The following is a 25,897-nucleotide window of genomic DNA, read 5'->3' as shown; positions in this document are numbered from 1 at the left end:
CTCCTTCGCCCACTACCCATGGTATTTTTTTTTAAACATATGTTTCTCTTTTTTACAAAGGCCCAACTCTGTAATTTTTTGCAAAACTTCTTCTTTTTCTTAAATATTCTTGCATACATTTTTCTTTAATTTATTGCTCCAACATTGATTGGCATCCGTCATCTTAGAACAGTAAATCCAAAGGTTTTTTTTCTGTTTCTCAATTAGTCTGCTTTTTTACATTTTAGAAAAAGAATCCCAGGATTTTGCCACCTATATGTTTTCGCCTACCTTCTTCGTGGTCCATGAGGCCAACTGTCGTTGTGAGAACAATTAATCCAAACTGACGGGACGGCAACAGATTTTCCTACCACTTTTCCAGATCCTTCAGTTGCACATCAAACCGTGGACTTATTATACCACAATGGTTTAGTCTGCTAGAGATGTTCACAACAATTTTCCTAGCTCTGTGCAGTCGCGGACAGCATGTCTTACATGTGTGGGGGGGTCAGGAGGGGGTCGCGCGGGGAGGTGGGAGGGATTTCATTTAACAACAAAAAAATAGACTTCCCTTTCTGCAGGCCGGGTCCTGCATCTTCTCGGCACCTGCTCCTGCTCTCCTGCCTTTGGCAGGAATAGGTAGCAGGCAGCCAGGCTCCCTCCGGACCCTCCCCAAAGCCAATCACAATGCTGCAAGCAGCGTTGTGATTGGTGGGGACGTCGCCCTGATGGAGCAGGGTTTTTACTTTAAAACCATATACCTGTTTTATTTTCGCATGTTATAATTAAAAGTACTACTGATTAATTAATAACTACTAAAGATTTGTCGAGTCTTGTCTAACCAACCTTATTAACAGAAGAATTACACGTGGGAATGCTATTGCATGGCTAAAATAATAAATGAACTAAGTTGGTGAGCAAATTGACGAAATAGATGTTGCTTATGTGATGTTATTGTGTTTTGCGCTTATAATTAATATGCATTAATGGCTTTTGATGTCGCAAATGGCTAGATAAATACATACACATAAGGGTATTAGTAGGGGAATAACACTGTATAATCATTTCCGTGCAGTAATTTTGTTTTGTGTTTCATTTTACTTAAGTTGACCAATGTGGCCTACCAAAATATGGCTACCACCCGCAGCCTGCATTCGAGTTGATGGAAATTTTGCAAGGAGGCTTCGCGCTGCCTGTGACCTTGCCCTCTTGACGAACTGAAAAGCCATGATCATGACGACAAATCAAGGAAAGATGCCAAATGCCCCTGAACATGAAATTTGTTGCTAAACAAAATACTGACTTTATGAACTTGTAATGATCCCACGAATGGGATACAATTTATCCAAAAGAGACATCCGTAGAAGTAACAAATTAGTTATGGACCCCTTATTTGCTATTCATTATTTGAGACGATCAATGTGTGTGAAAATGTACTGATGTATCCCAATGTACCAAGACGACATAATTTCTGCCATTCATCCGTTTTGTACTATATGATTGCAACATTTTGGAATGTAATTTTAGTATAAATATTAGTAGACTAGAGAGGTCTAGTGCCACTTCTTCCCGAACTGATGATCCGAAGTCCCGATGCAGACGGAGAGGACGGTGACTCTACATGACGGCTAGAAACTTTGATTATTTTGCTGAGGACCGGTTCTGACTTAGGATCTGACTTTTAGCCAGAATAGGTAAATATGAGAGAAACGAATTTGCATTTAATTGGCTTTTCATACAATTTTAGATAAACAAATATTCTCTTTGAATCACTGTGTCGGGTGGTTATTTTATTGTCATGTTATTGAATTTATTTGCGTATCTGAAATGTTTTCACCAGATCTATAGCAACTAGTTGATGCCATTGACCTCAGAGTACATGCAGATTGGTTAGGTATCTGAAAGTGTTTCCCCTTATACATGGCACGGATAAAGTGGTAGGATGAATGTTGGTGTAATGGGCCCCACCAGCGTGTGATGTGTGTGTGCGTGTGTGACTGTGAAATCACTCCGTCCGTGGAAGTAGAGGGGATTCGGAAGCTCCGATCTGCACCAGTTTCTTGGTAGCAGAATGATGGTTAACTATTGTCTTGATCTGGCGAATTTGCGTGTATATAGGCTTGTTGATTATTGATTGATATTGATGTTTGTACTAACACTATATGTTGAAGTCGTATTGAGTTTTGTGTAATATGTACGGCTTCTAGGACGTAGGAAGTTGGTGACAGTTCCGTAGTAGGGCAGAGGGAGTGCTGCTCTCGGAAAAAGGCGGGATTGTTGGCCCTGTATGTAGACAGGGGAAAACGTGTGACAATTGAAGTTGCGCGTCGCATTGTCTGGGTTCGATGAGGTAGCATCGCCGTGTGTTGCCATTAGAAACGTATTTTCTGTGTGAAAGAGGTGTATATGATAGCGAAGGTTATCTGTGAAGTTCTGGTCTTAGGTATCAGGGATCCTTATGGCATTCCGTTAACGCTTATCACTGGGAAGGTAATAGGTATTCACTGAGCTTGTTAGAAGGACAGAGCAGAGGTAAGCGCTGCTTTGTTAACGTGTGATATAATTCTGTAGTAGGACAGACTGTTCGCTGTTCTCGGGAAAGACAGAATTCTGTGTAAATGTACTACATTTTCTGGTGTGAAAGTGCGTGAATGAGAAGGCATTCTGGTTAATTGTGAAACTCTTAGGAGCATTCCAGAGAACACAGTTAATTGGTGCTTGTTAGAAGGGTAGAGTAGAGGGATGTGCTACTTTATCAACGGAAGTAACGATTCCGTAGTAGGGCAGAGGTAAGCGCTGCTCTCGGGAAAGGCGGAATTCTCGTGGGAAAGGTCTTTAGCTGTTCTGTGGCTAGCGAAGCAGACAATGGAGATGTTTGTATGGTGTAACTAACAGACTCGTAGAAGTTGAAACAAAGTCTACCAAGTAGTCTTGTAAAGGAGGGGTAGACGGGAGAGACAGGAGACAGGAGCAGAAGCTGCTGCAGCGACTGCTGACGTCAGGAAGACCGCGCTGTGATTGGACAGTGGATTAGAATGGTGGAAGCACGGTGATTGGTGCGCTAGTGTATGCCGCGCAAGGATTGGGAGACATACAGGGTGACGTAGATGCTCCAGGATTGGTGCGTTGGTGGGAGTCGTGCTGGGATTCGTGGACTGAGTTAGTGACGTAGACGCTCCAGGATTGGTGCGTTAGTGTGAGTCGCGCTGCAATTGGACAGGAGATCGTACAGTTGTAGAAGGACGAAAGGGTTGCGGAAAATAAGAAAATGTATTACCATGCTGAGGAAAAGAAAAAGAAATCCTTGTTTAGTAAGGTTAAGAACTGGTTTGACAAGGATAAGGATATTGTGACTAGGGAAGGACAGTTACTTCCCCCGATAAGAACCCCCGCATCCTTCATGGTTGCAAAGTATGGGTATCATACCTGTATTTGGTTAGATAACTGGGTGAAGTATACAAAAGAGGATGGGGTTTTAGCTTTCCCGGAACATGGCTCATTTAATCTGGCCATACTGAGGAACTTACGGGAACGGATGATGTGTCTCGAGCCTCGGCCTAGGCCAACGCAATTTGAGGCATTGACTGAATGGGAAGATGAAATGCATGAGCGAGAAAAGCAGAGGAGTGGAGGGAATTACCGGTATATGTTTGGGCGAAAGTATGATCGCGAAACCCATCATGACCGGATGAGAAGATGGCGAGATGCCAGTATGACTGAGGGATTATATCCTATGAGAACAGCAGAGGAGACAGAAGGGAGAAAGTGTACAGAGAAAGAACATAATGTAGAAACAAGGAGGTATGGGGCGAATGAGTCTGATGATGATGTTTTAGAGGACATGCTCTACAAAAGACCACCCCCGTATAGACGAGAACCAGAGGTAGGAACAGCAGTGACCCCAATGAGAGACACCCTGCGGATTATTAAGACAGAGGGTACCACCCCTGGGTTGAAAAGCAGTTGTTCTCTGGCGGAAAGAGAAAGAGAGAGAGAAAGGGAAAGGGAAAGAGAAAGAGAGAGAGAAAGAGAGAGAGAAAGAGAGAGAGAAAGCGAGAGAGAAAGAGAGAGAGAAAGGGAGATTGAAGTTGAGGATGAAAAGACCAGAGAACTAGCAAGGACTACCTTTGAATTGACAGAGAAAATCAGGGAACTGACTAAAAATCTTGAGGCAGTTACTGTGCCTGTAACAATAGGTCCGGTTATGCCAATTTTCGACAAGCAGAGGACGGGCGAAAGTGGTTTGACAGTGCCATATGTGGGCAATAGATTGATTGTTCCTCCAGAGCAGGCAGAAATGAGAACGGGAGAAAATCAGTGGAGAACAGGAGAAAATCAGTGGAGACATACCATATGTGGAGGAGAATTGAGTGTGCAGACTAACTCGAGTTTGAACTCTGGATGTGTGGAAGGGAACAGAGGATCAATCCTAGAACCACAAAGAGTGTCAGAACCAGGGGGTGCACAAAAATCTGTGGGAATAACTGCTGAAGATTTGAATGATTGGCTGAAGGCTTTGCAGAGGAAAGAAAAAGAATCCCAGGGAATTGATGTAGCTAGGCTACGTATGGAAATGGAGGAGCTGATTGTAGGAACAATCCCTACAGAAACGCTGAAAAATTATCAGGAAGGGGAGATTCTGTTCTTATGTAAAAGTATCACATGGAGAGCAAAGAACATACATGACAGGTTGAAAGGAATAGCCAGTGAAATGGGGGTTGACATGGATAAGGTAAAAGCTTTACAAAAGCCTTACCGAGTGGATTTCACAGATAAGGACATTGAGAATCTGAACAATGCAGGCCGAACAGGACAGATTAAGGAGATGATTGCTTTGCTGAGAAAATGGGGAGATGTGGAGAGATGGAAAGACAGATGGTATAGAAAACGAGAGGATGCAGTAGACAGAACTTACTCAACATTCCCCCTGAAAGAAAAGGAGAAAGCAGTGACAGCTTACCCCATGAGGGAGATTCCAGGAGGTGGGTACGTACATGTCTCATGGACCAGACAGGATATTTTATCATTTACAAATGATTTCCCTCGACTAAGGGAGAAGCCCGTCGAGTGGAATAGACAGGTCGACAGGTTTGTGAAGTTGTCAAAAGTGCTGTGGATCGACCTGAATAGTCTGTTTGATATAATTGTACCAGCAGACCTGTGGGCGGAATGTAAAATAGTCATAGACTGGCCCACTAAGGAATACCCAAGAGATCCAAAGACAGGAGCTCCAGATCCGGAGGTTATGAAAAAGTATGAGCAGGTTATGGCCTTCTTGAAAAATAAAGTACCCCCCAAGGAAACAGACTGGGTTAAAATAGATCGAACACATCAAGAATTGAAGGAATCAGTCCATGCATATTATGAAAGACTAATACTGGCTTTCAAACAGTTCAGTGGAGATGAACATCTGGGTGACAAGGATCTGAGCCATTTTGTATATAGATTTGTGAATGGCTTGCGACCTGAAATCAGTGAAATGATAAGGCAGCATACCGTAGACTGGCAGAGCAAAAAGATCGATGAGATCCTGAGACATGCAAAATACTTCAGTGATGAGATTGAGGCAAAGCAAAGGAAACTGAAAGAAAAGGCAATGTGGGCACAAGTGAAAGTTGCAGAAAGACAGGAAGCTCAGTTGGTTGAACAAGCAAATAACCCAGGAAATAAACCCAGGTTTGGTCCAGGAAAAGGGAAAGGAAATATTGAGGAAGCAAAGAAGAAATTCCCTTGCCACAACTGTGGAAAATTAGGGCACTGGAAATCCGAGTGTAAGAATCCACCGTCTACTAATGATGACAATCCATCATTGAATTCACAGGTGCAGAGTGAGGGGTGTGGTCAGCATCAGCGACAGCAGAAGGCTGTTAAGCAGCAGAATCAGGTGCCAAAACCACCCTTGCCACAGAGAAGAGGATCCCAGAAGTACAGTCAAGAGTCGGGGTTCTACGATGAAGAGCAGGTAATAAAGCCAAAACGCGCAAGCGCTGTATCTCAATATTGGCTGAAAAATGAGGGAAGTGATTCTGAGGGAGACTTCTGACGGTGCCGAAGAGAGGAGGAGGAGTGCGTACTTGGCGCAACTCTAGAAATAGACCAAGCAGGACCTTTTGTAGATGGAAAAATCAATGGTGAAAGTGTTACTTTTCTAGTTGACACAGGAGCTACGAGATCAACTGTCAGGTCAGTTGATATAAAGAATCTTCCTCTCTCGGATGAAGCAATCCAAGTAGTTGGTGTGTCCAACACACAGATTAAAACTCATCTTACTGAACCAGTAAGGGTTAGTATAGGGAAATTCTCAGACATGCACCGATTTGTGGTGTGTGACACTAGTCCTGTGAACTTGCTAGGCAGGGACCTGCTGTGCAAGATGAATTGCACTATTTTTTGTACTCCAGATGGAATAACCTTTGAAAAACCAGATGAGGATGTCCTATACAGAATGACCATGGATAACAGGGAATGTGAGGCTTTGGGGACATATGCTGTATTTAATCCAGATGCATTACCCCCAGAATTGAAACAGACAGTGAAAGCAGCAGTTTGGGATTTTACTGGAGAAGATGTGAGCCTGATGAGAAATGTAGATCCAGTAAAGATTACTGTAAAAGAGGGAGTGGTTTACCCAAACATTCCACAATACAGACTGACACCTGAAATAATTGAAGGAATAACACCCATAATTGAGAAAATGATTCAGCAGGGGGTGTTAAGAGAAATACTGAGCAGCCCATGTAATTCACCAATAATGGGACTGAAGAAACCTAATGGAAAGTTCAGAATAGTACAGGATTTGAGAAAAATTAACAAGATTGTTGTGTCATGCTGTCCCATTGTGCCAAATCCATCAGTGATTTTGTATCAGATTCCCCATGATGCAGAATGGTATACCGTAATTGATTTGTGTCATGCTTTCTTCTCAATCCCGTTGCATCATGACAGCCAGCCAATATTTTCATTTAGATTTGGAGAGCGGATTTTGGCATGGTGCCGAATTCCACAAGGGTATACAGAGAGCCCTTCGATATTTAATCAATTGCTGAAGAAATCTCTGGAAAGTCTAACAATGCCTGAAAATTCAGTTTTGGTCCAATATATTGATGACCTGCTTGTGGCATCAAAAACACGTGAAGCCTGTGAAGTAGACACCATTGCTTTACTGAATCACTTGGCAGATGGAGGATTAAAGGTATCTTGTGAGAAAGTGCCATCTTTCTTGCATGGTATGCCCCCACTTTTTGCTAAATTACTGAATGTACTTCGATTGAGTGTACCCTGGGTTCCTGCCAATCAGGTGCCCAGGGCCTATGTTCCTTCCTTAAACCACACAAACTCCAAATTGGCAAACCCTAGCCACATGTCAGCCCCTAGTAAATGGTACCCTAGGTACCCAGGGCCTTATGGCCAGGGAAGGCCTCTAAGGGCTGCAGCACTCATTGTGCCACCCTCAGAGGCCCTGTACCCTTACACACACACTGCCCTTGCAGGCTGAGTGTCTGGGTGCAGGACAAAACAAAGAGTCGACATGGCACACATCACTGTGTACCATGCCCATCACCTACACTGCCAAGGCATTTGTCAGCCACCCCTCTAGCTGGGTGCATTACGCCTATGGTGTGGGCACAGGAGCAGGAGCCCTGTGCCCCTACAGTACCCGGGTCCATTCCTGGGCACTGTAAGTGCAGTGCTGTCATTTAAGAGTGCATGGTGCTGAGAGCTTGTCAAACACGAGCTCCACAGCACCATATTGGCAACACTGAAGCCTGGGAAGTTTGGTATCAAACTTCTCAGCACATTGAACCCACACTGATGCCAGTGTAGGATTTAATGTACTAAGCACCCCAGAGGGCATCTTAGAGATGCCCCCTTACAGCTAACTTACAATCCACGTCTGCTCTGAGGCTGCCCAGGCTGCCACACAGCAGACACGTTGCTGGACCCCTGGGTGGGAGAGCCCCTGCTCTCCCGGGCCTGCAACAATGCACATCCTGGGTGAGGTGAGAAATCTCCTCCCCCAGGATGAGCAAAGGGAAGCTTCAAAGGCAGGCCGCCATTTGGAGTTTCCCCAGGCCACTGCAACCCCCCACTCTGGCGGGAAGCTTGGCCGGAAACCCCATACAAGGACAGGGGATGTGCCAGCCTGCCCACCCCACCCCTCAGGTGGGGGAGGCGAGGTGAAGCACATCTCCGGGCTCTCGCCATCTTGAAGATGGGAGGCCCTACCCTATCAGGATTAGGCTACTGCCCCCCTCCCACAGGAGAGAGGCAGGATAGGGGGTGTACCCACCCCAGGACAAGGACCCATTGGTCCCTGGCCTTCACCTACCTGTAACGCCCCTAAATCTTGTATTTAGGGGCCCCCTGAACCTTCCTTCCTTAGATTCCAGATAGAAAATTACAAGAAGAGCAAGAAGAACAAAGACCTGCCCTGCAGCTGCTAAAAAGAGAAGAAGACACCAACTGCTTAGGCCCCAGCCCTACCGGCCTGTCGACTCTCGAACCTGCACCAGCGCGGCATCTCTCGTGGCCAGCAACCTCACCAACCCCGGAGGACCTGGCTACCTTTTGGCTCTAAGCCCCTGGGACTCCCATGAGTAGAGGCTCTACTCAAGAAACCTATTTTTAACCCCTGGCAGCAGCCCGGAACCGCGGACCCAACACACTCTGCACCAGCCAAGCCTGGCCAGTGCCGGAGTGGACAAAGACCCTGAGGACGACCCCACGGCGACTGTGACCCCGAGTCCGGCACCCAAGGACCCCCCTCGACATCCCGGAGGAAGCCTGCAGCCTCAGAACCAAGTGCCACCCCAACCGCGATCAACCAGAGGGTAAGATTCCCGACGTCAAAAGGCACCCCTGCACCCGGCGCCCTGCGGCCCCCTGTGCCCAATCCCGGGGTACCCACCTAACCTACAACTACCCAACTTACCTCTCGAAGTGGTGGTGGCACCTGAAACATCCTCGTCCCCGAGCCTGCAGCCTTTTTCCAAACCGGAACATTCCCATTGATTTCCATTGAGCGCCCGAAGGCTCAAAAGCACCCTGCACCCAGCCGCCCGAGTGGCCCTGGCAGTGCCCTCTCTACACTAACCTACTTCCCCACTTGCCCTGAGTAAGTGACCAGGAGCCCAGCTCCCACAGCCGCGTGGCTTGCCAGACAGCAGCCACCAACCAAGGCCCCCCTATCCCTCATAGGATAACATTGGGCCTAACTCTCTCTGCACCCGGCCGTCCTGAAACCGCTGAGGGTGAACCAACTGTACCTACCTAACACTGGGGGACCCCTGAGTCCATGCCCGGAATTTCAACTCTGCCAGTCGAGTACTTACCCTTAAACCGCTAACTTCATTTTCCTCATAGGGTAACATTGACTGGCTTTTTCTTCAAAAATCTTCTAAGTGTGAACTTTTCAAAACTGCAAAAATTCACCAAAAATCAGCCAAGTGACAAAAACGAATTTACTCACCTGCTCCTAGGTGAGCTCCCAGTGCTGGATCTTGGTGCCCAGCCCTAACCCTAAAAAGTGTTCACAACTATACTTACCTCTAACTCATTTTTCTCCCATAGGAAACCATTGTCTGCTTTTCTGTGAAATTTCTTCTGTCTATTTTTGCAAATTTGAAATATTCTTTTAAAATCGTACCATTTCTGCAAACAAAATTACTTACCTGCTTTTGATAAGGACCCCAGTCCTGGGTCTAGGTACCCAGTCCTGGATTACTAAAGTAACGATAAAGTACTCTACCTGCAATTTGAATTTCTTGCCATAGAGATCCATTGAATGTTTTCTTTGAAATATTTTCTAAGTGCTAACTTTTGAAATAGCTAAATATTATTTAAAAATCATTACAGTTATTAAGTCGACTTTCATCACTTGATTCTGAATACTGACCCCAGGCTGGTTCTAGGAGCCAGACCTGGAATTCCAAAAGTAATCTGAAAAGTAATTTATTACAAATAACCTGAATTTACCATTGAGCTCAATGCATTGTTATGTTTAGGAAATAGGATTGTTTATTGCAACCAACTGTGACTGTTTACACAAATTTATTGCTTAAGACAAAAGTATTTATATTCAACCTCTCATTCTGAGAAAGTATATTCTTACCCCCTTTGTGGTTCTAAAAATAAAACAAGCATATATTTTATATATATAAACCATTGGCCTAGAGTTCAGTTATTGAGTGTGTGAAATCATTTGCTGACTGAGTGTGTACAATAAATGCTTTACACTGTCCTCTGGCACTGCCTTACTGCTCGACCAAGCTACCACTTTTGAGAGTAAGGTCATACCTAACTTTGACCTCTATCAGCCTCTGGGGGACTGTGGACTCTGTACACCCTGTACCTATTAGGGAACAGTATATACAGAGCCACTTTCTCACATTGGTGGATCAGCGGTGGGATACAAACTTGCATTTGTTGGACTACTTGGTTACCATCTGATCACACGACAGAACTCTTAAAAATTGCCTTTAGAATTCTGATTGGTTTTTCCAAAATTACTAAAAGTCTTGCTAGGGCCTTGCTTAAGTCCCATTAGAATTTTAGAAAAATAAAAGTCACTTTAGTCAGGGTAGAGGGTTAGAACTGTCAGGTTAGAATGTCTCAAATAAACCCAGCTATTAGTGATAATAATAACATGGACCTGGTGGAGGAGCTCGACCTCACACCTTACTTACACTTGTCTTTCAAGGAATTGAGGTCCTTATGTAAACTCAAAAATTTACAAATGGGTCTGCATCCAACCAAACAAGGGCTCCAGGAGCTCCTGGCTGAGTATGCTAAAGACCACCCATCTGAACATGGTGATGGCCAGTCAGATGAGGAAAGGGAAACAGGGGAGGTGGACAGCAACCTCCCCATACTATTCCCTAGGGAGGAGATGGCACCCATACCCTCCAACTCAAGACATAGCATCTGGGCACCTAGAGACCACACAGGTGGCTCTGGTCCCAGAGACAACACTGGGGGACCCCCCAGTGAAGAGGACAGCCTTGTGAGGCTGGCCAAAAGAATAGATCTAGAGTCCAGACTCCTGGCCCTAGAAAAGGAAAGGAGAGAGATGGGTTTAGCACCCATCAATGGTGGCAGCAATAATAAAAACAAGGATAGGGAGGAAACTTCTGACCCTAAAATCCCCAAAGGGATTGTCCCTAAATTTGAGGAAGGTGATGATATCACCAAATGGTTCACAGCCTTTGAGAGGGCTTGTGATATCAGGAAAGTAAAGAAACCTCTCTGGGGGGCACTCCTGTGGGAACTGTTCTCTGGTAACTGCAGGGACAGGCTTCTGACTCTCTCTGGGCCAGAAGCAGGATCCTATGACCTCATGAAGAAAGCTCTGATTGAGGGATTTGGATTCACCACTGAGGAGTATAGAATTAGATTCAGAGGGGCTCACAAAACCCAGACCCAGTCCTGGATTGATTTTGTAGATTACTCAGTGAAGACACTGGATGGTTGGTTAGCTGGACATGGTGTGCAGGATTTTACTGGATTGTACAATTTATTCATGAAGGAACATATTTTGAGTAACTGCACAAATGAAAAGTTGCATCAGCATTTGGTAGACCTAGGTCTAATTTCTCCCCAAGAATTGGGAAAGAAGGCGGACCACTGGGTCAAGACTAGGGTGACCAAGACAACCACTGGGGGTGACCAAAAGAAGGTGGTCACAAAACCTCCCCAGGGGAAAGGTGGTGAGAATCCCCAAGATAAAAAGTCTGAGTCTTCCAAAGGGCCCCAAAAACCTGTTCAGGTGGGTGGGACCCAAACTACTCCCTATGTGCCCCAACCATATAGGGGGAAGAACTTTGATCCCTTAAAGGCCTGGTGTAATACCTGTAAGAAGCAGGGACACCTAACTGTATCTTGCCCCCAAAACAAAGCCCCTAAGGCACCCAGTACAGCCACTCCTGGGGCAGCAAGTATACAAATGGGATCAGAGGTGTACCCTGAGCAAATCTGGGAACACACTGAAGCAAGTTTAGTCTCCTTGGGAGAAGTGGAGTTTGCCACTGTGGCTGTGTGGCCCCCCAACATAAAGAAATACTTACAGTACCCCTGGGTAAATGGAACTAGGGTAGAAGCTCTGAGGGATACAGGTGCCAGTGTCACTATGGTGAAAGACACACTGGTTTCCCCTGAGCAATACTTGATTGGGAAGTCTTACCCAGTCACCAACGCTGACAGTGTCACCACTAGTCATCCCATGGCCATGGTAACATTAGGCTGGGGGGGGGGTTACTGGCCTGAAACAGGTAGTGGTCTCTCCAAAGTTGCCAGCTGCATGCCTGCTTGGAAATGATCTGGAAACCTCAGCCTGGGCTGAGGTTGAGTTAAAGGCCCATGCAGCCATGCTGGGCATCCCTGAATTGGTGTGTGTGCAAACCAGAGCACAGAGCAAGAGGAAGGGTGAAAAAGTAGGTTTGGAGCCTGGAATAATGGCCCAACCAACCAAGAGGAAGGGCAAGAAGACTGGGGGACCAGCTTCTGTACAGCCAAACACTCAGAATCCCTCTCCCCCTGGAGAGGATGTAGATACCCCTGAGGGAACTGAGTCCATGGAGCTTGACCCTTACCAGGTTGAACTCTTGGGCCCAGGGGGACCCTCTAGGGAAGAGCTGTGCCAGGGTCAGCGAGACTGTCCCACTCTTGAAAGCCTGAGACAACAAGCTGCTTCAGAAGCCAGGGGAGATGTCAGTGGTACCCACAGAGCTTATTGGGAAGAGGGATTACTGTATGCTGAGGCAAGAGACCCCACTCCTGGAGCCACCAGGAGGGTGGTAGTGCCACAGAAGTACAGGGAGTTCCTCCTAACTTTGGCTCATGACATCCCCCTAGCTGGACATCTGGGGCAATCCAAAACTTGGGAAAGGTTAGTGAGTCACTTTTACTGGCCCCAGATGCACCAAAAGGTGAAGGAGTTTGTCAGCTCCTGTGTTACCTGTCAGGCCAGTGGCAAGACAGGTGGCCACCCAAAGGCCCCCCTCATTCCACTACCAGTGGTGGGGGTCCCCTTTGAAAGGGTAGGTGTGGACATTGTGGGTCCACTTGAACCTCCCACAGCCTCAGGGAACAAATTCATTCTAGTAGTAGTGGATCATGCTACTAGGTACCCTGAAGCAATTCCACTTAGGACTACTACAGCTCCTGCAGTAGCCAAGGCCCTCCTGGGTATCTTCACCAGGGTGGGTTTTCCTAAGGAGGTGGTTTCAGACAGAGGTTCCAACTTCATGTCTGCTTACCTAACACACATGTGGAAAGAGTGTGGAGTGCAGTACAAGTTTACTACACCCTACCACCCACAAACCAATGGCCTTGTTGAGAGGTTCAACAAGACATTGAAAGGTATGATCATGGGACTCCCTGAGAAACTCAAAAGGAGGTGGGATGTCCTGTTACCATGCTTGCTTTTCGCTTACAGGGAAGTGCCACAGAAGGGAGTAGGTTTCTCACCCTTTGAACTTCTGTTTGGTCATCCTGTAAGGGGACCACTGTATCTTGTAAAAGAGGGCTGGGAGAGGCCTCTTCAAGAACCCAAACAGGACATAGTGGACTATGTGCTTGGCCTAAGGTCCAGAATGGCTGAGTATATGGAAAAGGCATCCAAGAACCTTGAGGCCAGCCAGGAGCTCCAGAAGCACTGGTATGACCAAAAAGCTGCACTGGTTGAATTTCAACCAGGGCAACAGGTGTGGGTTTTGGAGCCAGTGGCACCAAGGGCTCTCCAAGACAAATGGAGTGGCCCTCACCCTATCCTAGAGAGAAAGAGTGAGGTCACCTATCTAGTTGACCTGGGCACTAGCAGGACACCCAAAAGGGTCATCCATGTGAACCGCCTTAAACTCTACAATGATAGGGCTGACATCACCATGCTGATGGTGACTGATGAAGAACAGGAAGCAGAGAGTGAGCCACTCCCTGACCTCCTATCCTACAGCCCAAAAGATGGGTCAGTAGATGGTGTGATTTTTTCAGACACCCTCTCTGCCCAACAGCAGACTGACTGCAAACAAGTCTTGCAACAATATGCTAGCCTCTTTTCCCTGACCCCTGGTCTGACAAGCTGGTGTACCCATGATGTGGACACTGGTGACAGTGCACCTGTCAAGAACAAAATCTATCGACAGTCAGATCAAGTCAAGGAAAGCATCAAAGCTGAGGTCAGCAAGATGCTGGAGTTAGGGGTCATTGAGCCTTCAGAGAGCCCCTGGGCTAGCCCAGTGGTTCTGGTCCCCAAACCTCATCAACAGGGTGAAAAGAGAGAGATGAGGTTCTGTGTGGACTATAGAGGGCTCAACTCTGTCCCCAAGACAGATGCTCACCCTATCCCAAGAGCAGATGAACTGATAGACAAATTGGGGGCTGCCAACTTTCTCAGTACCTTTGACTTAACTGCAGGGTACTGGCAGATTGGCATGGCCCCAGGAGCAAAAGAAAAGACAGCATTCTCCACCCCTGATGGGCATTACCAGTTTACTGTGATGCCCTTTGGGTTAAAGAATGCCCCTGCCACCTTCCAGAGGGTGGTGAACCATGTCCTGGCTGGGTTGGAGTCCTTTAGTGCAGCTTATCTTGATGATATTGCTGTCTTTAGCTCCACCTGGCAGGATCACCTGATCCACCTTGGGAAGGTTTTAGAGGCTCTGCAGAGTGCAGGTCTCACTATCAAGGCGTCCAAATGCCAGATAGGGCAGGGCACTGTGGTGTACTTGGGCCACCTTGTAGGTGGAGGCCAGGTACAGCCCTTACAACTCAAAATCCAGGCCATCATGGACTGGATAGCTCCAACAACCCAGACCCAAGTCAGGGCATTCCTTGGCTTGACTGGGTACTACAGGAGGTTTGTGAAGGGGTATGGGTCCATTGTGACCCCCCTCACAGAACTCACCTCCAATAAAATGCCCAAGAAAGTTAACTGGACAGTTAGTTGTCAAAAGGCTTTTGACACCCTAAAAGAAGCAATGTGCTCAGCACCAATTCTAAAAGCTCCAGATTATGCCAAGCAGTTCATAGTGCAGACTGATGCCTCTGAACTAGGGATAGGAGCGGTCCTATCCCAGACCAATGATGAAGGCCAAGACCAACCTGTTGCTTTTATAAGTAGAATACTACTCCCTAGAGAGCAGCGTTGGAGTGCCATTGAGAGGGAGGCCTTTGCTGTGGTTTGGTCCCTGAAGAAGCTGAGGCCATACTTGTTTGGCACTCACTTCCTAGTTCAAACTGACCACAGACCTCTCAGATGGCTAATGCAGATGAAAGGGGAAAATCCAAAACTACTGAGGTGGTCCATCTCCCTACAGGGAATGGACTTTGAAGTGGAACACAGACCAGGGACTGCCCATGCCAATGCAGATGGACTTTCCAGGTTCTTCCACTTAGACAATGAAGACTCCATAGGACAAGATTAGTCTCATCACCTTTCGTTTGGGGGGGGGGGGGGGTTGTGTGAGAAAGTGCCATCTTTCTTCCATGGTATGCCCCCACTTTTTGCTAAATTGCTGAATGTACTTCGATTGAGTGTACCCTGGGTTCCTGCCAATCAGGTGCCCAGGGCCTATGTTCCTTCCTTAAACCACACAAACTCCAAATTGGCAAACCCTAGCCACATGTCAGCCCCTAGTAAATGGTACCCTAGGTACCCAGGGCCTTGTGGCCAGGGAAGGCCTCTAAGGGCTGCAGCACTCATTGTGCCACCCTCAGAGGCCCTGTACCCTTACACACACACTGCCCTTGCAGGCTGAGTGTCTGGGTGCAGGACAAAACAAAGAGTCGACATGGCACACATCACTGTGTACCATGCCCATCACCTACACTGCCAAGGCATTTGTCAGCCACCCCTCTAGCTGGGTGCATTACGCCTATGGTGTGGGCACAGGAGCAGGAGCCCTGTGCCCCTACAGTACCCGGGTCCATTCCTGGGCACTGTAAGTGCAGTGCTGTCATTTAAGAGTGCATGGTGCTGAGAGCTTGTCAAACACGAGCTCCACAGCACCATATTGGCAACACTGAAGCCTGGGAAGTTTGGTATCAAACTTCTCAGCACATTGAACCCACACTGATGCCAGTGTAGGATTTAATGTACTAAGCACCCCAGAGGGCATCTTAGAGATGCCCCCTTACAGCTAACTTACAATCCACGTCTGCTCTGAGGCTGCCCAGGCTGCCACACAGCAGACACGTTGCTGGACCCCTGGGTGGGAGAGCCCCTGCTCTCCCGGGCCTGCAACAATGCACATCCTGGGTGAGGTGAGAAATCTCCTCCCCCAGGATGAGCAAAGGGAAGCTTCAAAGGCAGGCCGCCATTTGGAGTTTCCCCAGGCCACTGCAACCCCCCACTCTGGCGGGAAGCTTGGCCGGAAACCCCATACAAGGACAGGGGATGTGCCAGCCTGCCCACCCCACCCCTCAGGTGGGGGAGGCGAGGTGAAGCACATCTCCGGGCTCTCGCCATCTTGAAGATGGGAGGCCCTACCCTATCAGGATTAGGCTACTGCCCCCCTCCCACAGGAGAGAGGCAGGATAGGGGGTGTACCCACCCCAGGACAAGGACCCATTGGTCCCTGGCCTTCACCTACCTGTAACACCCCTAAATCTAGTATTTAGGGGCCCCCTGAACCTTCCTTCCTTAGATTCCAGATAGAAAATTACAAGAAGAGCAAGAAGAACAAAGTCCTGCCCTGCAGCTGCTAAAAAGAGAAGAAGACACCAACTGCTTAGGCCCCAGCCCTACCGGCCTGTCGACTCTCGAACCTGCACCAGCGCGGCATCTCTCGTGGCCAGCAACCTCACCAACCCCGGAGGACCTGGCTACCTTTTGGCTCTAAGCCCCTGGGACTCCCATGAGTAGAGGCTCTACTCAAGAAACCTATTTTTAACCCCTGGCAGCAGCCCGGAACCGCGGACCCAACACACTCTGCACCAGCCAAGCCTGGCCAGTGCCGGAGTGGACAAAGACCCTGAGGACGACCCCACGGCGACTGTGACCCCGAGTCCGGCACCCAAGGACCCCCCTCGACATCCCGGAGGAAGCCTGCAGCCTCAGAACCAAGTGCCACCCCAACCGCGATCAACCAGAGGGTAAGATTCCCGACGTCAAAAGGCACCCCTGCACCCGGCACCCTGCGGCCCCCTGTGCCCAATCCCGGGGTACCCACCTAACCTACAACTACCCAACTTACCTCTCGAAGTGGTGGTGGCACCTGAAACATCCTCGTCCCCGAGCCTGCAGCCTTTTTCCAAACCGGAACATTCCCATTGATTTCCATTGAGCGCCCGAAGGCTCAAAAGCACCCTGCACCCAGCCGCCCGAGTGGCCCTGGCAGTGCCCTCTCTACACTAACCTACTTCCCCACTTGCCCTGAGTAAGTGACCAGGAGCCCAGCTCCCACAGCCGCGTGGCTTGCCAGACAGCAGCCACCAACCAAGGCCCCCCTATCCCTCATAGGATAACATTGGGCCTAACTCTCTCTGCACCCGGCCGTCCTGAAACCGCTGAGGGTGAACCAACTGTACCTACCTAACACTGGGGGACCCCTGAGTCCATGCCCGGAATTTCAACTCTGCCAGTCGAGTACTTACCCTTAAACCGCTAACTTCATTTTCCTCATAGGGTAACATTGACTGGCTTTTTCTTCAAAAATCTTCTAAGTGTGAACTTTTCAAAACTGCAAAAATTCACCAAAAATCAGCCAAGTGACAAAAACGAATTTACTCACCTGCTCCTAGGTGAGCTCCCAGTGCTGGATCTTGGTGCCCAGCCCTAACCCTGAAAAGTGTTCACAACTATACTTACCTCTAACTCATTTTTCTCCCATAGGAAACCATTGTCTGCTTTTCTGTGAAATTTCTTCTGTCTATTTTTGCAAATTTGAAATATTCTTTTAAAATCGTACCATTTCTGCAAACAAAATTACTTACCTGCTTTTGATAAGGACCCCAGTCCTGGGTCTAGGTACCCAGTCCTGGATTACTAAAGTAACGATAAAGTACTCTACCTGCAATTTGAATTTCTTGCCATAGAGATCCATTGAATGTTTTCTTTGAAATATTTTCTAAGTGCTAACTTTTGAAATAGCTAAATATTATTTAAAAATCATTACAGTTATTAAGTCGACTTTCATCACTTGATTCTGAATACTGACCCCAGGCTGGTTCTAGGAGCCAGACCTGGAATTCCAAAAGTAATCTGAAAAGTAATTTATTACAAATAACCTGAATTTACCATTGAGCTCAATGCATTGTTATGTTTAGGAAATAGGATTGTTTATTGCAACCAACTGTGACTGTTTACACAAATGTATTGCTTAAGACAAAAGTATTTATATTCAACCTCTCATTCTGAGAAAGTATATTTTTACCCCCTTTGTGGTTCTAAAAATAAAACAAGCATATATTTTATATATATAAACCATTGGCCTAGAGTTCAGTTATTGAGTGTGTGAAATCATTTGCTGACTGAGTGTGTACAATAAATGCTTTACACTGTCCTCTGGTACTGCCTTACTGCTCGACCAAGCTACCACTTTTGAGAGTAAGGTCATACCTAACTTTGACCTCTATCAGCCTCTGGGGGACTGTGGACTCTGTACACCCTGTACCTATTAGGGAACAGTATATACAGAGCCACTTTCTCACATATCTCCAGCCAAATTACAATTCTGCAATAAAGAAGTCCAGTATCTGGGACATAACATTGAGAAAGGCCTGAGAAAAGTGACCATTGACAGGATTAAAATCATTAGAGGGATGAGAGCCCCAATGACACAAAGAGAAGTGAGAATGTTTCTGGGAATGGTGGGTTACTGTCGTCAGTGGATAAGTAACTTTTCCTTGATTGCCAAGCCATTGATCAAATTGACCAAAAGTGAGGTAAAAGACCGATTGGAACTAAACCCAGAAGAGATGGCTGCATTTAAAGAGTTAAAGAACAGACTATGTGAAGCTCCTGCCCTAGGAATGCCAGATTACGAAAAAGAATTTGAGCTGTACTGTAGTGAGAGAATGGATGTGCACTTTCAGTGTTAATCCAGAAACATGGACGTCTGAGAAGGCCAATTACCTACTTCTCATCAACACTTGACTCAGTAGCTGTGGGTTTACCAGGTTGCCTAAAAGCAGTAGCTGCTACCTGTAGAAGTCTGGAACAAAGTGAGGGAATCATAATGGGATATCCTGTACGGGTATTCGTACCTCATGATGTGGCAATCCTTTTAACAAGGAGCCGGACACAGTTCATGTCTCATAGTCGGCTGACTAAATATGAGAAAGTCATTCTTGGTGCAACCAATGTGAGCCTGGAGAGATGTGTGAATGTGAATCCAGCGACACTGTTGCCTCATGCTGAATGTGTGGGAGTGAGAAATGAAGTTGATCATGACTGCCTGGATCTGCTTGATTACTGTACAAAACCAAGACCTGACATAAGAGATTTGCCACTGCCTGAGAGTGATCATGTGTTGTTTGTGGATGGATCTTGCTTGAGAACGGATGAAGGAACACTGAGTGCTGCATATGCTGTATGTACAGTTTCAGGAGTTGTAGAAGCATCACCTTTGAAAGGAGTTAAACCCGCTCAGGTGGCAGAATTGGTGGCACTAACAAAAGCCTGCAAGATTGGAAGAAATGTGAGAGTGACTGTGATGACTGACAGCCAGTATGGCTTCGGAGTTGTCCATGATTTTGGCCAGCTATGGCTACAAAGAGGTTTCCTGACCTCAGGTGGAACTCCCATAAAGAATGCTGAAGTGGTTGGAAAATTGCTAGAGGCGATACAGCTGCCTAAAGAACTAGCAGTTGTAAAATGTGCTGCTCATGGTCAAGGTGATGATTTTGTCACCGTTGGGAACAAATTTGCCAATGACATAGCACAATACTGTGCAAGAAATAATCATTCCATTAATCGGAGTAAAGAAAGAGAAATGTCTTCTTGTTCCTTAATGTCTACTAATGAGGTGGGAACATGGGAGGAAGTGAAACAGCTGCAGGATGAGGCAGGAGATGAGGAAATGAAAGATTGGGTGAAAGCAGGTTGTGCACCAAGGGAAAAAGATCATGTGTGGGTCTATAGGGATGGAAGACCAGTCATGCCAAATAGCATGCTATCAACAATGGCAAGGATGTATCATGGCCAAGGACACCTGGGGAGGGATGCAATGATAAGGGCCTTTAAGCAGACCTGGTATAGTCCAAAATTCAGGCTGATAGCAGAGAGTCTCTGTCAGAGATATCTGATATGTCAGCAATTCAATCCTGGAAAGAAAACAGTGGTGAGCCTAGGAACAATAGGCCGAGAGGGAGGACCCTTCACAAGAATGCAGATAGACTTCATTGAAATGCCCCAAGTCAACAGATTGAGGTATGTCCTGGTGGTGGTCTGTTTGTTCTCCAGGTGGGTGGAGGCATATCCAACAAGAAGAAATGATGGGATAACAGTGGCCAAGCTACTGTTAAGAGAGTTCATCCCAAGGTACGGGTTCCCAGTAACCATTGAATCAGACAGAGGAGGACATTTTTATAATGAAATCATGGGTCTGATCTGTGAAGCATTGAGTGTACAGCAGAAGCTACATTGTGCTTACCGACCAGAGGCTTCTGGTGTGGTTGAACAAAGGAATGGTCCCATCAAAAACAGAATTGGCAAAATGTGCCTAGCCACAGGAATGAAATGGCCCGATGTCTTGCCTCTAGTCCTGATGACCATTAGGTCTACTCCAGACAGAACAACAGGTTTGAGTCCACATGAAATTATCATGGGACGTGCTATGAGACATGCATTTGTACCAGTCAACAAGCTGATGACTATAACTGATGACATGATTTTGGATTACTGTAAAGGCCTGGCTGACGCAGTTCATTCTGTGTTTCACCAGGTTGGAGAAGACGCCACCACACTTGAAAAGAAACCAGCCCATGATCTGAGCCCAGGGGACTGGGTAAGGATAAAAGTCCACAGAAGAAGGAATTGCCTGGTTCCAAGGTGGGGAAGGCCGAGACAAGTCATTCTGACCACAACAACTGCTGTGAAGTGTGCTGGAGTGAAAAATTGGATACATGCAAGTCACACATTGAGAGTTCCAAATCCAAGAGACGGCACTGGAAAAGAATACTTTGAAGAATCAGATTCCAGTGATGAAGCAGACAGTGAGGCAGTAAGAAGGAAAAAGAATCCTGAAAGTGGGGAAAGTGAGTCAAGAGAAATTTTCATCCCACCAGAAGAGGTTCTGAAAAGAACAGTGCAAACCGCAGAGGCAAGTTCAGATTCTGAAGAAGTACCTGAGGTTTCAACTAACAGTGACCAACACAAAAAGAAAGAAAGAAAAGAAAAGAACATTCCAACAGAAGTGACACCAGAATCAAATGAGGAAATTGAACAAGTTTCACCTGAGGTAAATCCTGAAGAAGAAGGGACAGGAAAAGACAGAGAGGGACAGATTGCGGAAAAACCCCGAGGAGGTGTAGGGAACATCAACAACAAGCTAGGTGAAGGGACAAGTAGACAGCAAGAAGATTGCGTGTCCGAGACCCGAGGAGGGACAGAAGTAGGGAAAACTCAATTGGTGGAAAAAGAGACTGTTGGAGGAAAGGAGGTTGTTGGAGAAAAGAAAACTGTTGATGAACAGGAGGCAACTGAGACAGAATCTGATGAAAGTGACAATGAGATACATGGAGGACGAGTTCTGAGAAAGAGAACTTGGCTTGGAGAAAGAAACAATAAAGAAGGAAGACAAAAGAGAAATGCTAAAGGAGATCTTTGGCCCAATAAGATAAAGAGACTGAGGTATCGACTGACACGAGTTAACTCTTCGAAAGCTGAACAAGTGAACGAAGTGTCAAGTCAAAATCCAACTAAGGAAGAAGAAACAAAGAGTCCTGAGAGAACTAAAAGAATAAGAAAACCAAACCAGAGGTATAAGTCACCAGAATGGACGTATGTGGCACTGCCTGAACAAGGAGAAGAGGCAGACAGTCAAGGAAGTCCAGAGGAGGCTTTACTGAAAGTGGATGCTGAAGAAGAAGCTGTGGGAATCCTGAGAGTTATCTTGTCCGACATTGGGGAAGAGACGGATGTTCAGGACCTAATACAGTTTGATGATGATGAAGAAACAGTGAAAAGTGATGAAAATCCAAATTGAATAAATCCAAAGAAATCATTTGGAGAAGAAAAGAAAAGAAGTAATATTAAAACTAGTAGATTGTAAGAATCAGTTGGGTGCTTGTTACCCTAAAGTTCGGTAGTGGAGTAGAAGAGGCTAAGTCAAAAGACACGGTCAAATTAACAAAATGGCTACCACTGAGAATAATCAAAGTAGATGTACCTTTCTGAAAAGATGGTGCAAGATGTGCTGCTGCTGTGCAGGATTATTAATGCTGCTTTGGAGCGTGCTTGCTCTACTGATTTCTTTTAGAGTAACTATAGACACTTTAGAAGGACATACTGAGAACAGGACTAATATAGGGAAGAGTTCACAGAAGATAGTACCAACTAGAACTAGCAATGTACATATACATAAGGATAGGTCAATTAATGATTTTTCTAGCAATGTTTTTTCTAAATTGTTGTATGAATATGTAAAGACAATGGAAGTAAGGGATTGCTACGTTTGCATGCAATTACCTGCCTCTGTTTCGGAAGGAGTGACTTATCATCATCTTCCGGCTACGTATGGAATTTCATGTAGTGTGTTGATTAGTATATTTTATCAGTTAGGGAAATTAGATTATAATATGTCTAATGTAGATAATATTCTTGGGCAATTGCCTATGAATAAAGAACTGAATCCTGCAAAAGAAGCTAACACTTTAGGTGAGATTTTTTTTAGAAACTAGAGAATTAACCTTAGAATATGTTTTTAGAAACAATTTAACTTGCAGTTTGAAAGGAGAAGAGAAGAATTTTCTAGACATGGTTGAGAGAAGAAGGTTGAACATGCACAAGAAAGCAGAAGGACATAAAATGAGTGAAACAATGTGGGATATTGAGAAAGAAAAAGAATTGAAAAATGGAGCCAGTCCAACTATGGCTATAGATGCACCACAGAAAGGCAAACTATGCATTACCAGGAAGAGATCCTGGTAATGCATAGTCCCTATGATTATTATTTCATAGGGACTAGTGAGTGCCATGATACATACTTTATTGCAACCGGATGGGGATTTAGAGGAGGAGAAGATCCAGTTTTTCCGGGAGTGTATTATATTTGTGGGAACAAGGCTTATTACCGTTTGCCTGACCATTGGTTTGGCACATGTTATGTTGGCCTGGTCTTTCCAAAGATTTTTCACATGGATAGAGTAGACAATGCAGAACAAATTAATCCATTAACACGCTATAGAAGAGAAACATGGACAGAAATTGTAGGAGATATTTTTGGAGCTTTGATACCAGCAGTGGGAATTTCTTTGAATGCCTTTGGCATTCGGAAGCTGTCAACAGTGGTGGATCGCTTGTCAACAAGCACCGCTGGAGGCTTTCTTTTGGTAAATACTGAAATGGTTGTTTTACGCGCTATGGCGATGCAAAATCGACTTGCCCTTGACATTCTTTTGGCAAAAGAGGGTGGAGTCTGTGGAATGCTGAAAGTTCAACATTGTTGCACTTACATTCCTGACGAAAGCAAAGATCTAAAAGTTTATATAAAAAATATTACTGATTTGCATGAAGAATTAGTACCACTGGAAGCTGAAAGTATCTGGACCAAAATGGCTAATAAGATGATTGCTATTAAGAACTTTGTAGCTAAAATAGGTAGTACCATTTTTGGTAAGATATTATTTCCATTAACATGTGTAATTGTTGCATTATTGATTCTTAGATTAGGGTGTATGTGTTGTAGATATAGAAGAAATAAAAAGAAAATTACAAAAGAAAATGTTAAAAGGAGACAAAAGAAATCAGAAATAGATCCACAAGAAATAGAATTAGAAGAGCTAAGAGAAAGCATGTATATAGAAACTAAGAAAGAAGATGAGATGGAAACAAGGGTTTGAAAAATGAACAAGAAGATATTTTGAATTTCTTCAAAAGGGGAAATTAAATTGATTTTTGGGTTTTTGATTTTTTGTGGTGATAAGATATCACCAAAGGGGGGATTGATGGAGCAGGGTTTTTACTTTAAAACCATATACCTGTTTCATTTTCGCATGTTATAATTAAAAGTACTACTGATTAATTAATAACTACTAAAGATTTGTCGAGTCTTGTCTAACCAACCTTATTAACAGAAGAATTACACGTGGGAATGCTATTGCATGGCTAAAATAATAAATTAACTAAGTTGGTGAGCAAATTGACGAAATAGATGTTGCTTATGTGATGTTATTGTGTTTTGCGCTTATAATTAATATGCATTAATGGCTTTTGATGTCGCAAATGGCTAGATAAATACATACACATAAGGGTATTAGTAGGGGAATAACACTGTATAATCATTTCCGTGCAGTAATTTTGTTTTGTGTTTCATTTTACTTAAGTTGACCAATGTGGCCTACCAAAATATGGCTACCACCCGCAGCCTGCATTCGAGTTGATGGAAATTTTGCAAGGAGGCTTCGCGCTGCCTGTGACCTTGCCCTCTTGACGAACTGAAAAGCCATGATCATGACGACAAATCCAGGAAAGATGCCAAATGCCCCTGAACATGAAATTTGTTGCTAAACAAAATACTGACTTTATGAACTTGTAATGATCCCACGAATGGGATACAATTTATCCAAAAGAGACATCCGTAGAAGTAACGAATTAGTTATGGACCCCTTATTTTCTATTCATTATTTGAGATGATCAATGTGTGTGAAAATGTACTGATGTATCCCAATGTACCAAGACGACATAATTTCCGCCATTCATCCGTATTGTACGATATGATTGCAACATTTTGGAATGTAATTTTAGTATAAATATTAGTAGACTAGAGAGGTCTAGTGCCACTTCTTCCCGAACTGATGATCCGAGGTCCCGATGCTGACGGAGAGGACGGTGACTCTACATGATGGCTAGAAACTTTGATTATTTTGCTGAGGACCGGTTCTGACTTAGGATCTGACTTTTAGCCAGAATAGGTCAATATGAGAGAAACTAATTTGCATTTAATTGGCTTTTCATACAATTTTAGATAAACAAATATTCTGTTTGAATCACTGTGTCGGGTGGTTATTTTATTGTCATGTTATTGAATTTATTTGCGTATCTGAAATGTTTTCACCAGATCTATAGCAACTAGTTGATGCCATTGACCTCAGAGTACATGCAGATTGGTTAGGTATCTGAAAGTGTTTCCCCTTATACATGGCACGGATAAAGTGGTAGGATGAATGTTGGTGTAATGGGCCCCACCAGCGTGTGATGTGTGTGTGCGTGTGTGACTGTGAAATCACTCCGTCCGTGGAAGTAGAGGGGATTCGGAAGCTCCGATCTGCACCAGCCCAACCAGGAGCTTACGGGGAGGTCATGTTCTCCATGCAGCTGCATTGCAGCCTGCATGGAGAGGATCAGAGTCCTTGTGACTGGTTTGGACTGCCCCAGAGGGCCAACCAAACTGTCATTGCGCCCTCAGGAGTGGGCACACCACTCCTCCCCTGCCCTGTCTGCAACGCAGGCCAGCCCCGCTCACCTGCCCGAACGCAACCGAACATAAAATGGTAATAACAGAAAGTTATTACCATTTTGTTTCTGCTTCTCGCACTGCGAGAAAGCAGTGGGGCGACGCTCCTCCGCCCTAGTGGAGGAGCCGCCCCTGGCTCTGTGATCATCTATGATTTCAAATTCACCAATGTAACCATGTTTCATCATCACAGTTAAGAAATTTGCGATCACTTCGGAACGTGGCTTGATCAGAACCTGGGGTTTTTCACGTTTGTCTGCTTTGCTGATGCGTTTTAGAGCATCTTCAAAAACATTCACGTGCACCAT

General features: G+C 45.5%; 1 pseudogene; it reads right to left on the bottom strand.

Moving 5' to 3' along the window:
• Positions 1-223: 223 nt before the first annotated feature.
• LOC146789805 (small ribosomal subunit protein uS8 pseudogene) lies at positions 224-25,897 on the bottom strand (annotated as a pseudogene).

This window comes from Triturus cristatus, chromosome 10 (assembly GCF_964204655.1).
Source record: "Triturus cristatus chromosome 10, aTriCri1.1, whole genome shotgun sequence".
Classification (NCBI taxonomy): domain Eukaryota; kingdom Metazoa; phylum Chordata; class Amphibia; order Caudata; family Salamandridae; genus Triturus; species Triturus cristatus.
The sequence above is the reverse complement of the archived record's forward strand: the minus strand, read 5'-3'. Positions and strand labels throughout refer to the sequence as shown.